The following is a 15,646-nucleotide window of genomic DNA, read 5'->3' as shown; positions in this document are numbered from 1 at the left end:
AAACAATAACAAAAGTATAATTTCATATTAGAAAAATATTCCATCAACAGGCTGCATTTCAGGAGTCACAGTAGCAAGTACTCCTGGTTCAGTGTTCAATTATGTAGCCATTTAAACATGTATTTAAAAAAAAAAAAAGGAACTTGCCAAAGGCCTCACTGGCTTTCATGCGATGTAAACGTGAGCTTGACCGAGGTGTCGGACTCGATCCATTGGAGCGCTGCGATTGGTTGCCCAACATTATGAAGCGGGGCATAGCGAAGGCTCAGGGTTAGAGGTTCCAAGGCCGTTCTATTCATTCTATTTCTATGTATCTAACTGCCTTGAGTTCATAAAAAAGAGGTGTATCTTTTAAGAGAAAATGGAACACATCATATGCAATGGTAGGGGTGCACAGATCGACTGAGAATAAAACATACTCTCGAATCTCAAACACAATAATGTATCGTTAACAATCCATAGATATTAACACGAAATAATGTAGGAATAAGAGTTAATCACTCTTAGATGATTTATATGCAAGATAACTCGGAGTATTCTCCTAGCACCCCCCTTCCATGGCGCAGGGATACATACTGTACAGTCGCTTGTAGATGGCATTGAATGAGCTTGTTTGGCGTTTCCCTTGAAGCTTTGAGGCCATCCCCACACACTCCGTCTAACGGAAAGATACCGCAGCATCTTTTGTTTTCCTCCGCTGGGTATCAAGGTAAGTGTTTTACCTATGGTTTACCTGCTACGATTATATCTTCCGCACTGACTGACGTGGACATACATTCTTATGTCCAGTCGTTATTTTCCAAGAATTATCCACCAACGTAGGCTATACATCAACATGGCTGTTTGACTGATGTCGGGCTAGTCACTTACATTTTTACGACAAAAATATGATAAGGTCAGTCTGAGTGAAAATGTTAAAGTGTGCGACGTCGTGTTTCAACAGCCATGCAATCACGAGCCAACGTTCGTACGTAGCCTACTCGGGTTGTTTTTAGGCTCACATTGCACCATACAGGTGGCTGTCATTTAGCTAAACTGGTGATCGAACGTTGCATCTTTGCGTTGTGCATCAGCCTGAAGCAGCAGGTCACAATGAAACAATGCTCCTAAACCTTCAATGTCGCTCTTTGAGGTTTTAACATTTTGTCATGATGATGGTTCGGGTGGCTCGAGCGCTGGGGGGATTGCAGAGTCAGCATCGTTATTGTATGGGGTTATGAGATGTGACATAATTCGAGTAATTGCCCACTAACAAGCAAGAACACTTGGACTTGCCAGTCCACTGGGAACATGGCAATGTTATGGCTCCTCTGAGATATTATTGTGGTGTTTGTCTGTTTTGTCTGTGTTTTTAGGCTGAGACACTGTGTCATCATAAGATAAGTGGGAAATTAAGAGCAAGTGTAAGTTTGCATTGATCATTCTTCAATGTAATATATTAGCATCAGGGCTGTAGCATGGGATGCATATAGTAACGAGTAAATATAGGCTACCGTGTTCACTTGTTCTGTTTGACATGTCATATCCGTTAGTTCACCTGTCTGTATACCCACTCCTCACACTTCACAGTGAATAGCTGCTGGGACCCTTAAACTCTGTCTGAATCATTTGATCTAGAGAGCCTGGTACACCGCTACACACAACAGGTTTAAGAATATTGAGATTAGAGTGTGTGTCTGTGTCAGTGTGTTCGTTGGGAGGTTGGGGTGGTAAAATGATTTGGGTAAGTGTCAGTGTGACTAGATTGTCATGATAAAACGAGTGAAAGGCATTAGGCTTGGATGACTTTAGCAGGAGCCCTTTATTTGAATGTTCCATCATACTGCCTGCATAAGTCATAAACATGACTTAGCTTGACAGAATAAGTAGCCTAATGACAGTATGTGAAGCATGATGCACTCATAACAGGTTTATAACAGAGACCAGCGAAGAGAAGCAAGTGGTCATAAACAGATGCATTTGGCCCAGGCCTTATCATTTTTAAGCTGAACACTGTTGTGATGCATATTGCATAACATTAATAGCTAACCATTTAGGCTAAAACCCTGACTGTGTGTGTAGTTTACCAACTCGAAGCAACACATTATGACAACGTCAACACATTCCATCCCTGATGTGTAATTAACCAATTTGAATTCCCCTGTTGATCACATTAAGATTAAACACTTCCCAGTCTCTCACTGATAAACTCTTCCCCTTTTTGGCTTGACCAAACACACACCCAGGCTGGCACAGTCAAGACAACAACAGCTGTTGATTCTAGTGTTTCTCACAAAAACGTGTTAGCTGTGAGGAATGCTGAACAGTGAAGAATACGGTTTGTTACGGTCATGACTGGCACGGACACCATGCCTTTGTTTGAGACAGAGAGAGAAAAGACTGCAGTGTTGTGTTCTGGGTCCAAAACTATCTCTAACATATGGCCTCGAGATCAATGCCAGGTCAATGATGTTCGGGGTCACCGTGGTTAGATTATATTTATCCCACTATTCCCACAACAATGGATATGAAGTTGAGAGTAGAGGTCGACCGATTTAATTAGGGCCGATTACATTGCATTCCATGAGGAAACTGCGTGGCAGGCTGACCACCTGTTATGCGAGTGCAGCGAGGAGCCAAGGTAAGTTGCTAGCTAGCGTTAAACTTATCTTATAAAAAACAATCAATCAATCTAAACATAATCACTAGTTAACTACACATGGTTGATGATATTACTAGGTTAACTATCTTGTCCTGCGTTGCATATAATCAATTCGGTGCCTGTTAATTTATCATCGAATCACAGCCTACTTTGCCAAATGGGTGATTTAACAAAAGCACAATCGTTGCATGAATGTACCTAACTATAAACATCAATGCTTTTCTTAAAATCAATACACAGAAGTATATATTTTTTAAACCTGCATATTTGGTTAAAAGAAATTCATGTTAGCAGCCAATATTAACTAGGGAAATTGTGTCACTTCTCTTGCGTTCATTGCACGCAGAGTCAGGGTATATGCAACAGTTTGGGCCGCCTGGCTCGTTGCGAACTAATTTGCCAGAATTTTACATAATTATGACATAACATTGAAGGTTGTGCAATATAACAGCAATATTTAGACTTAGGGTTGCCACCCGTTCGATAAAATACGGAATGGTTCCGTATTTCACTGAAAGAATAAACGTTTTTGACACTATTAATGACCAAAGGCTCGTATTTCTGTGTTTATTATATTATAGTTAAATCTATGATTTGATATTTGATAGAGCAGTCTGACTGAGCGGTGGTAGGCAGCAGCAGGCTCGTAAAGCATTCATTCAAACTTTACTCCGTTTGCTAGCAGCTCTTAGCAATGCTAACGTGCTGTTTATGACTTCAAGCCTATCAACTCCTGAGATTAGGCTGGCAATACTAAAGTGCCTATTAGAACATCCAATAGTTAAAGGTATATGAAATACAAATGGTATAGAGAGAGATAGTGGACGCGTCATAATTCCTATAATAATTACAACCTAAAACTTCTTAACTGGGAATATTGAAGAACTGGGAATATTGGACCACCAGCTTTCATATGTTCTGAGCAAGGAACTTAAACATTAGCTTTTTTACATGGCACATATTGCACTTTTACTTTCTTTTCCAACACTGTGTTTTTGCATTATTTAAACCAAATTGAGCAAGTTTCATTATTTATTTGAGACTAAATAGATTTCATTTATGTATTATATTAAGTTAAAATAAGTGTTTGTTCAGTATTGTTGTAATTGTCATTATTACAAATATATATTTATTTATTTTATCAAAATTGGCCGATTTGAATTGGAATCTGCTTTTTTTGGTCCTCCAATCGGTATTGGCGTTAAAATCATACTCGGTCGACCTCTAGTTGGGAGTAGTAGGCTACTCTGTGCTGGGCTATAATACACTACATGTTTGTTGCCCCAAAAGGATATCATTTAGGCTAGCCTACACTCTTTGCAATGGCCAGCAGCGAGGGCCAATGTCAAGATGAAAACACAATGTGCATGCTAACACAAATAATGTGCTTGCTGCCTTTCCATCCCATAAAAATGATTCAACATGACCACCATAATATCTGTCAGTTTACATGAAGAAAACAAAGCATGAAGATAATAAACTAGCCTACAAATTTGCTTGCGCAGGAAGAAAATCAATAGGTCACTTGAAATATGTTCCGAAGCCTACATTTAGGACATATTCAGATATGTAGCTTAACTATTTGCCTAAATACTCAACCCCATATTAGCCTGCCTATAATGAAAGACCAGTAGGCTAAATCCCTGTCATGTGCGGTACTAGCGCAGGGATCAGGGGATGGTGGAGCCCTGGCTTTCTGAGGAATGCCATGAGGGTCAAAGCAGAGAGGCTCAGTAGAAATGGATGCTGTGAAGCGGGAACAGTTGAGTACACAGACAGTCAGAACAGAACAGTAGTCAGTATGCAGCTCTGCCTGAGAGAGTGCCAAGGGACAGGGAGGGAAAGAGGACGTGGGGATGCTCTGTGGCTGAGGTAGAGATACTTTTTGTTATGAATACTGACTAGGCTGTTCCCCCCCCCCCCCCGCAGAGTCATTTTTTCGAGTGGTCGAAATGTATAAACTCATAGGGTGTGTCTATATATGGCAAAATAGCCTATGTGTTTTAATAAAATCAACTACTGTATATGTAAGCCACTGAGCTTGTCTGATGCTTTAAGCACACTGTGATTAAATAATTAAGACACAAATGACTCAAGGGAGCCAGAGATCAAGATCGCCTAACTAAACAAACCAAAAAATTGTTCCCGAACCACCACCTGCTGCTGGCCTTCGCAGATTCTGCCATTACTCTCCCAAAGTTGCCGGTAATAGGCTAAACCAGGGATCGGCAACCTTTTCCATTTGGAGTGCCAATTTATCTTACCATTTCTACCGATCTATGTGCCAGTTATGATTTTCTTATGCACATTTTCGTAGAACATTTATTATATAATAAAGTCTTGATCTCAATCATTGTCGTGGTTAATAACAATTATATCTAAATGAAAATGCTACAAATCTAAAAGCAACTTCAATTGCCATTGCCAACTATGTAAAAAAATAGCCTACATAAAGCCAACAAATAAAAACAATATCCTGATCAAAATAAATCACATTGGCTTTGCATGGCCTGTCTGCAAGGTAAGGGAAGACCCCCATGAAATGGACAAAAATGAATGGCATCTTATTGGCATTGGGCAAACCAAGTACACAATCGCAAATACCACTCAAATGGACGGCAGTTAATCAAAAACATATTGCAAGTGGAACATGGCAAATACCAAGTGTCATACTCCAAAAATCCCAAAGGTGGCGAGCGCGCTCCACCTTCCATTTGCCATATATGATCATAGGAAGTCTGCTTCCGAACCCAAAAGTCAGTGAACCATGTCCAAATGGCATATATACTATTGAAAGTACCAAATCAGGATGTTATGTCCATTTGCCATATATGATCATAGGAAGTCCGTTTCCGAACCCAAAAATCAGTGAACCATGTCCAAATGGCATAGGAAATGTCCAAATGGCATATATAATGACCAAATGATATATATCACTATGTTAAGCCCTGAATCAACCTAGAAGGTCTATTTGTCATGTTTGATCATAGGAAGCAAGAATTTCTCATTGATGTTGATTCAGCATGTCCATTTCCTAATTGGAAGTCATTATGGATATACATTGGCAATGGACACTGTCAACTTACAGAAGAGCATGTTCACACTGACAATATAGCATATGTGTAATGGACACTGTCCAATCGCTCGTTGGTGTTGATTTCAGCCTGTCCATTTGGTGATGTGAAATCCCTCATTAAATACATTGGAAATGTACAATTTTACACTGTCTGTTTGCAATGTCTTACAATGGGCATTTACCATGACGAATTGGACATGCTCTAATATACTGCAGAAATGTCCAATTGACTGGCTCGTTGAACTCGGGATGGCCGAGCAGTGATAGTGGTTCCTCTCCATTGCTTGTTGATGTTGATTTCAACTTGTCCATTTGGTGATGGTAAATCCCTCATAAAATATATTGGAAATGTACACTGTCCATTTGCAATATAAAATGTACAATGCCAATATATTATACTGCCATCAGGCCAGCCATAGGTCAATAAGATGTCATACTGACACCAAACTTATTATACATACTGACACCAAACTCACTTTGTCCAACTCTTTTAGAAGCAAACTATCACATATTTCAGAGTCGGCCCACAATTCATAGCGCATTCTGTTAAAACCATAGGTTCATTCGAGCTGTGAATCCAGGGTCCAGTTCTGACATTATGTGTATGCCTAGCTGAGGCGACCCCGAATCCCGAATTTTGTCTCGATAGGTCATTCGTAGACCGACCAGCAACCTTAATTAGTGCTGAAAATTCAGATTTTCTAGGCGTTGCTACAGGGTCCCTGAAAGAGCTATTGGACCGAAACTTTAGGGCCAGTCTCTATGGGCCAAGGAGGTTTCAATGCACCTAGTCTTGTGAGTCGGGGACTTCTCTAAATCTCGTCATTTTCGCGACGTTAAAAATGAATTTAAGTTATTGCAAATGGACAAGGCTGTTTCTCAGCCTGATAACCTTCTAGAGCCACATAACTCATTGTGCACTACCGAATGAAGTTATGAAGTTTCAGAGCTCTAGGTCTGACGGTTCTGTGATGGTTCGTACGCAGGTAACTATTGCAGGCTCTGTGTGTCCGTAAGCCCCACAGTGTCACTCCACATTGACTGTGTGTGTGTGTGTGTACACAGAAATCACGCAGAGCTCCGAAACCTGCCTTAACACGCCGTAACTTGATCTATAACTTTTTTAAAACTATTTTGTTTAACCATCATCAAACGGACGTTAGATAAATGGCTGATTCTATTTTTCCTTACACTGTAGGTTTATGTACTTTGACGTGAAGCTGTCAAATTATCACTGTATTACCGTTTTCAACCTTTAATCCCAGAAAATGGGCATTAACTCAAAGAGCATTGAAGCCTCAACGACATCTTGTTTCTGGGCTAAAAGTACATTTGGCTAAACCTGTGCTCACCGAATTTCGTCTTCAAAGTCTTTTCAGTTTATGAGAAACTGCCTTGTCCATTTGGTGATGTTTTGTCCATTTGCAATATACAGCCAGTCGCCACCTGGTGGAATTTTCCAGTACAGCAGAACAATTTCCCAAAATTGTACAAAAATATAACGCGGAAACCAAATGTCCTAGAGTCTTCATTTGATGACTTCCCGGAAGACCGGGCCCTGGGGGAAGACCGAGAGGCGGTTGGTTAATTAAAAAAAACACCCACGGACGTCTAGTAAGGGACCGTACATTTGTAATATGGAGATCCTCATCAAACATACGGGAAATGCCACTTGCATCACTTAATGTATAAACTTGAAACTTCAACTTGGTCCATCCCTAAGCTAACAAACTTGCAACATTGTATAAAATATTCTAGACCCTCAAGAGTTTCCCCTGCCAGTGAGCTCTGGACAGACACAGCTGTAGGCTATTTGCACACGGGATAAGAAGTAATCAGGTAGGCCTATTTTATGACATTTCCACCGGATCAGAGCATGGATCAGAGCATGACGGGTTATCGAAAGGGAGCGAGCTGGAAAGATTTTTCAAATAGGCTACATTGAGAGAACTATTGTCATTTTCAATGGATGTAAAAACAGACTTTGTTTACTTGCTGTTTGAGGTGAAGAAAAAATTACTTTGAGAATCTCCACAGCTCATTAGTGGTGGTGAGTTAAGACAGAAATACTGTCAGATCCCCAAATGGGCACATTTATACGCCTACATGTGCACTGAAGCCAGGTAGCCTAGGCCTACTTCTATGCGTAGTCAGGTGTGCGTCCTTTGTCAACATTGACAGGAGCGCTCCAAACCAAACACAATGAATGACCTCATAAATGGAATGAAATAAACCAAAACGTGTTCTCACAAGTGTAGCCTAGTATGTGTTTTCTGCATACAACATGTCCACTCCAAAATGGAGAAGAGTAAAATAATAGTAATATATTGAATGAATTAACAGAAATGACGGTATCCAAACAAACATTGTAGATTAGAAATGATGTGAATTAACGGTAAATGTACTATTGGTATGCCATCCCTGCGGCTTCCGCAATGGATTAGTCCACTGAGACATGCATCAATCAAGACATGTCCCATACGTGTTTTGGGAATTTTCTGCAATTCTACACATTTTGTCACTGGGCAAAGGGAAATCTGCAGTTTTATAGCTAATTTCATGCTATTGTACACATTTTGCCATGAGGAAGTTTATCATTTTTAAAGCTCAAATATAAATGTATTTCCATGACAGAATTAAAAAGCTATTTTGGACTGACCAATGTAGATAGTTTCAAAAAGTTACATATCAGGTAATTTCGATTAGAAATCTTTTGGATATCGGAGCAACCTTGATGGAATCTTATTTGAGTCAGAAAGGATGTTCATATGATAAGGAAGATAGGCAAAACCTTGCGGAGAGCCTATCCAACTGACAATCCCTTACAAAAAAAAAACACTTTTGGGACTTAAAACAAACTGATGTTGGCACAAGATGGAGGGAATGTTAGAACATAACTAACAACATTACAGTTAAAGAAACTGTACGCTTGCTTAATCCGGTATAAACTAATGTATAGAATGTATTATACGAGAGACAAAATTCACAAATTCCACAGCACAACGGCATAGTCATGTCTTCAGTGTTAAACTAGTAATGACTCGATAATCCATGCTTTCTGGGAATACTATAAAGCCCAAAAGTTATGGGCGGAGCTGGAAAGTTGTCAGACGTATTACAATATAAACATCTTTTTAATTTGTCTGTTTGCATATTTCAAGACATGGCATTATGGGGGTGTAGTGAGAAACCCAATGGGCTGGACGATTCTCTTCTCATCTTGAAAAATGTCTGCTAAAAACGTGGACATCAATCAATCCGCAATCATTAACACAATGGAAAAATCTAAAGATTTATTATTGAAACATCATGGGTGACCTAAGGCACTAGGGATGGGGGTGTGAGCATGCAGGTCTGGGCAGATGAGATGTAGTCATTGTTCGTATAAGTTTGTATCTGGAGTTTAAAAAACAATGGAGGGGGAAAAAAAGGAAGAATATTAAAGAAACTATCAAATAAAGCTAAAATATAGGTTTATTGACTGTGATATCACATATTATATTATATATTTAGAGAGAACATAAAATCTAGATATACAGTCGTGGTCAAAATTTTTGAGAATGACACATATTAATTTTCACAAAGTTTGCTGCTTCAGTGTCTTTAGATATTTTTGTCATTTGTTACTATGGAATACTGAATTATAATTACAAGCATTTCACAAGTGTCAAAGGCTTTTATTGACAATTACATGAAGTTGATGCAGAGAGTCAATATTTGCAGTGTTGACCCTTCTTTTTCAAGACCTCTGAAATCTGCCCTGGCATGCTGTCAATTAACTCTGGGCCACATCCTGACTGATGGCAGCCCATTCTTGCATAATCAATGCTTGGAGTTTGTCCAAATTTGTGGTTTTTTGTTTGTCCACCCGCCTCTTGAGGATTGACCACACGTTCTCTTTGGGATTAAGGTCTGGGGAGTTTCCTGGCCTTGGACCCAAAATATAGATGTTTTGTTCCCCGGGCCACTTAGTTATCACTTTTGCCTTATGGTAAGGTGCTCCATCATGCTGGAAAAGGCATTGTTCGTCACCAAACTGTTCCTGGATGGTTGGGAGAAGATGCTCCCGGAGGATGTGTTGGTACCATTCTTTATTCATGGCTGTGTTCTTAAGCAAAATTGTGATTGAGCCCACTTCCTTGGCTGAGAAGCAACCCCACACATGAATGGTCTCAGGATGCTTTACTGTTGGTATGACACAGGACTGATGGTAGCGCTCATCTTGATGCCCCAAACAATCGGAAAGGGGATTCATCAGAGAAAATGACTTTACCCCAGTCCTCAGCAGTCCAATCCCTGTACCTTTTGCAGAATATCAGTCTGTCCCTGATGTTTTTCCTGGAGAGAAGTGGCTTCTTTGCAGGCCTTCTTGACACCAGGCCATCCTCCAAAAGTATTTGCCTCACTGTACATGCAGTTGCATTCACACCTGCCTGCTGCCATTCCTGAGCAAGCTCTGTACTGGTGGTGCCCTGATCCCGCAGCTGAATCAACTTTAGGAGACGGTCCCGGTGCTTGCTGGACTTTCTTTGGCGCAATGAAGCCTTCTTCACAACAATTGAACTGCTCTCCTTGAAGTTCTTGATGATCCGATAAATGGTTGATTTAGGTGCAATATTACTGGCAGCAATATCCTTGCCTGTGAAGCCCTTTTTGTGCAAGCAATGATGATGGCACGTGTTTCCTTGCAGGTAACCATGGTTGGCAGAGGAAGAACAATGATTCCAAGCACCACCCTCCTTTTGCAGCTTCCAGTCTGTTATTCAAACTCAATCAGCATGACAGAGTGATCTCCAGCCTTGTCCTCGTCAACACTCACACCTGTGTTAACGAGAGAATCACTGACATGATGTCAGCTGGTCCTTTTGTGGCAGGGTTGAAATGCAGTGGAAATGTTTTTTGGGAATTCAGTTAATTTGCATGGCAAAGAGGGACTTTGAAATGAATTGCAATTAATCTGATCACTCTTCATAACATTCTGGAGTATATGCAAATTGCCATCATGAGGCAGCAGACTTTGTGAAAATTCATATTTGTGTCATTCTCAAAACTTTTGGCCACGACTGTACAGTTGAAGTCAAAAGTTTACATACACCTTAGCCAAATACATTTTAACTCAGTTTTTCACCATTCCTGACATTTAATCCTAGTAAATATTCCAGTTAGGATCACCACTTTATTTTAAGAATGTGAAATGTCAGAATAATAGTAGAGAGAATGATTTATTTATTTCATCACATTCCCTGTGGGTCAGACGTTTACATACACTCAATTAGTATTTGGTAGCATTGCCTTTAAATTGTTTAACTTGGGTCAAATGTTTCAGGTAGCCTTCCACAATAAGATGGGTCAATTTTGGCCCATTCCTCCTGACAGAAGTGGTGTAACTGAGTCAGGTTTGTAGGCCTCCTTGCTCGCACACACTTTTTCAGTTCTGCCCACAACTTTCAAAACTATAGTTTGTCAACAAGAAATTTGTGGAGTGGTTGAAAAACAAGTTTTAATGACTCCAACCTAAGTGAATGTAAACTTCCAACTTGACCTGTATATCGTGAATCACCCATAAGTTTGAAAAAAGTCAAGATATTATTTTTTTGTTCATATAACCCAGCCCTAGATAGATTAGCCAGGGCGAGTTTCTTTCTCAAATGTGGATACATCTCCCTGCTTTGTCTTCATTCCAGCGATATGCGAAGCGGAGGTGAGTCTGATTCACACGGTGGAGTGGGATTTTGATGACATTTAGCTTGCTTGAAGCGATCTTTAGAAGTGAAGCTCTCAGCTGCTGCAAATGCCTGACCTGGAACAATCTGCAAATCACACGAGAATCTTTACATCATATTACTCTGAGAATCAGCAGACTACTAAGAGTATGAGTATTATGTAAAAGACCAGCATTCCAACGAGGGGCTGAGTGGACCTGTGTTTATCAACCTTTTCTGTGCCAGGGACTGGCAAACTGTGGTTCACAACCTTGTACCTGAGATTAAAACTAGTTCTTGAGAGCTGATGAAATAGTGTCAGCTCCCTATCTGACAGAGCAGGAAGCGACATCACAAGGACCGGCGCTGGTCAACGGACCAGAGGGTTGAGAACATTTGTAAGCCTACTTTCCCACCTTTTTTTTCTTTTTTTTTCTCCAAAGTTCATGTTCTTCCTCAGGAGAGAGGGGCAGGTCTTTTGGGATGTTGATGTTTTATGTTCAACATTCTGTTTTATTGCTTGGCGTCCTACTGAGTAGTAAGATCTGCACCAGCTGTGAAAGGTTGCGTTTCTGCTGTTTTTTTGTTGTTGAAAGAGAGCCTGAACAGAGACATGAACAGAGACAGCCAGGCCTTGTATCTAGGGCTGGGAGTTGCCAGGGACCTCGCAAAACGATATGAGCACGATATTTAGGTGCCTATTACGATTCTCACCATTCTGTATGTATTGCGATTCGATATTGCGATTTGATGTTCCAAACATGTTGCTCACTATATGTCTGCTGCAGAGGGACCAGAGAGCACGAGAAAATGAGTTTTGATCAGTCATGGGGAAAAAAGCGCTGAAAACCTGTTGGCTCACTATTCAAAAAGAATATGGAGGATAAGCTCTAGGATGAAAAATACCAGAGTTTTGTCTCAGGTACAGCCGACTAGCGCTAGCTAACGCTACCTAGCAAAATACAATATTATAATAATTGACATGGAGTCAAAGTATCGATATGTCATTCAAAATAATATTGCGATATGTAAAAATCGGTATTTCTCTCCATCACTACTTGTGTCCCCCATGGTAGGCCCCCCTCATCCTGCTTGTCTGATGTAAAATTGGGTGCATCTTAATGGTCTATAAGAAGCTTCCTTTCCCCCTCACTCTCCTCTTCATCTGCACTAATCTGAAAAGATAGGCTAGGGGAATCATGAAAGGAAGACGCTGGATGCCTACTGGAAATGATCTTTCACCAGTCCAGAGCTTTCAGATCAGGACCAAAGACCATAGTAGCCATCTGAAGTTTAGACTTGCCTGTGGTGATTTTGGTTATTATGAGAAGAAAAAAAATGTGAACAAATTATTGTTGCACAATCACTTGCCACTCAATAAGGTTTAGGCCTAACAGATGATGCCTTTGGCTATATGAAATAGCAGAGGGAAATCTATGATGTACATGGTGGTCCATTCCATCTACTACTGATCTAAAGGGTCCTCGGGAATACATATCACACATCAAAAAGCTAGTGGATTGCCTTGTTCGACAGCACCTGTACCACGTCCTCTTTTCTATAATGCAGCCAGGTCCTTTCTCTGCCCCAGGGCTGGAGGTTGCCAGTGACATGCTGAGAGACCAAGTCAGTCGTGACTAATCAGACATGATGTGGTGGTCAGCGAGACGCCCCCCCCACGTTTTGATGAGGACATTTGTTAAGACTTAATTATTTGGGCCTTACTTGTTGAGTGTGCAGCTGGCTATGTTTGTGTCATGAACATTTGGAGTCAAAGTGTGGTTGCCACTAGCAGTGGCATCAAATAGTCACGGTTCCTGGAAATGTGCACAAATTACAGTCATAGCAGCATCTCTTAGAGCAGTTATGTTTAGTCAGTGTAACTACAGTGGGGGTCAATCCTGCTAACCAAAAAAACCTCTGTTTCTGTACTCAAACAATAGTGCACTCTTCTACACGAGTAGGCCTACATGGTACAGTGGCTGAGGTATGTTAGTTTGCAGTCTGAGGATCAGTAGATAAGAGACTGGGTCAGACAGCGTTCACTAGGACAGCTCCACTGATATGGGCCATGAGGGAGCAGACAAACGGGGAGAGAGGGCAGGGTAAAGAGCGAGGGAGAAGGGTGTGTGTAATAAAGCCCGTCAGCTTTCAGCTGGACCCCCACTTCTCACCAATGGATTTAAAGTAGCAGTGGAGTTTTACTGAGACTGGTATAAAGCTGGCACTTGGGAAGGGAGAAGGGTGGAGGAGGAGAGAAATAACAGTCCAAACACTTTGGGGAGGGGGCATTCACTGTAGACGGTGGGGGCCTTGAAGGTTGACCAGAATCCTCTCTGACTATACTAAATACAATGGGCCTGGTGTGATGGCGGCTATCTGGCGGATGCTTAATGCATTAAAACAAGCTGTGATAAAAACCTTGCAGCTGCTGCTGTTGTTCGGGAATGTTCTCTGCTGGTTGTAAGTTAGTATGGTGACTGTTATCTCAGACCTGAGTAAATGTACTGTTTACAGTGCATGATAATGGCTAGGTTGAATAGTACCACAGTTATAGTTCGTGTGGCTGTCATCTCAGCTAGCCTGATTTATGTCTGGGCTATGTTTGAGTTAGCTGGGCTACTTCTGAGATTGCGGTGGCGATAACGTGTATATTGGATCATTTGAATGCTCTGACATGTTAAGCGACGTGATAATGTGGCCGTGTGGTGTCAAGTTAGGGTTGTAGTATTGCGGCTATTGGTTGTGATGGCATAGCTTATGTGTGTGTCATGTTGTGTATGTCGTATCATATCGGAGATGATAAACCATGTGGTTCGAGCCCAGAATGCTGATTTTTATTTATTTTTTCTTCTGAAAGATGTGGTATATCAAACCGTATACCCAAACAAAGGACTTTTCACTGCTACGCATTGTCATGTCTAAGAATGACCCTTAGCTGTGGTATATTGGCCATATACCACACATCCTCTGGCCTTATTGCGTAATTATAGTGTGGCCGTTTCAGTTCTGATAATGTTTCTGTTGTGTTAGTGTGTAGCCTACTAAGTCACGTTTATAGGCTCGTTTGTGATAGTGGGGCGGTCGTTTCGTCTCTCGGTTTTGATAGTGTGGCCCTAGTCTCATGTTTCCCCTGCTCATGTGAATCCTCTGGAGGCGGAGGATTCACATGAAACCCATCTGTCTGATTCCTGACACATCAATGGAGAGGAGACGCAGCTGCGTCGTGGACCCAGCAGGCCTTTTCCACACTCGGTGAACATGTCTGTTTGTTCTGTCTTTTGCCTCCAGTCAACGGTTGCCCTACCTGCAGTTTAAACAAATATTTTTTAGTCGAGTGCATCTGCCTCCAGAGAAACAAGAGAACTAGCTGGTCTGATCATGTGGCCTAACACTCACCAGTGTGAGGTGTCCCAGATGGCAATTTGACTACAAAACCCCAGATACCCCTAATAACCATCCAACACATTATAACATGCCAATCAAACACACCTGAGCTCTGGCAAATAGGCCAACTGAACATCTGCATATTGTACTAACACATTGATGTAGAGTAGTGCTGAGCCATTAGTGCTTTTTGAGGTAAGTTTCTGTTAGATTATACAAAAAATGATCACAGTAAAAATGAAATGCACTATGCATTATGTGGTTTGATTTCTCAAAAATATAACAATTAATAAAAGTCCCATGATGGTAGTGACTGCCCATGACTGCTTATCACTTATTAACCGTAAGTTATTCACAAATCTTTAATAAACTATTTCATTTGTTGTGTATATTCCATTACTTTTTGTTATTTCATTCCAAGTCATCTCATCTCTATAGAGCTGCTTCCTTTGCTGGTCTGATTTTCAGTCGTCCTTCAAAGTAAATAAGGTATACTTTTATGACTGCTGAATACCTTCTATCAGTCACTTGGATAATGTATTTTCAGGTAGAGATACCTCGTGAAGCAACCGCTCTCTGTCCCTCTCGATGTCTCTAACATAGCAGCCATAAAGGAAACACACAGACCGGATAAGTAGGTGCACAATGGATTGTGGTCAGTGTAGTTAATTACCACATTTTCTCCTCTAAACTATGTAGAATATTGGCCTGTGGGGAAACTACAACTCCCTACTACATCGCACAGTTTGGGCTTGATTTGATTTGAATTATCTCTAGAGAAACTGCAATGTGTGCATTGAGCTCGCAGAAAAAACCCAAACCCAAACAAAATGGAATTCA

General features: G+C 40.9%; 1 protein-coding gene across 3 annotated transcripts in view; it reads left to right on the top strand.

Moving 5' to 3' along the window:
* The first annotated feature begins 557 nt into the window (after nt 1–557).
* LOC115114310 (protein FAM110B-like) overlaps nt 558–15,646 on the top strand; it is a 46,032-nt gene continuing 30,943 nt past the window's right edge. For 2 of the 3 annotated variants that reach the window (XM_065013355.1, XM_065013353.1), the window contains exon 1: nt 573–709. The gene's annotated coding sequence lies outside the window, so the exon portion shown is untranslated. Of the gene's footprint in view, nt 710–15,646 lie in introns of all 3 variants that reach the window. The other variant, XR_010461777.1, reaches the window with a different exon arrangement.

Source organism: Oncorhynchus nerka, linkage group LG9b (assembly GCF_034236695.1).
Source record: "Oncorhynchus nerka isolate Pitt River linkage group LG9b, Oner_Uvic_2.0, whole genome shotgun sequence".
NCBI lineage: Eukaryota > Metazoa > Chordata > Actinopteri > Salmoniformes > Salmonidae > Oncorhynchus > Oncorhynchus nerka.
Note: the sequence above shows the minus strand (reverse complement) of the source record. Positions and strands in the feature narration are given on the sequence as shown.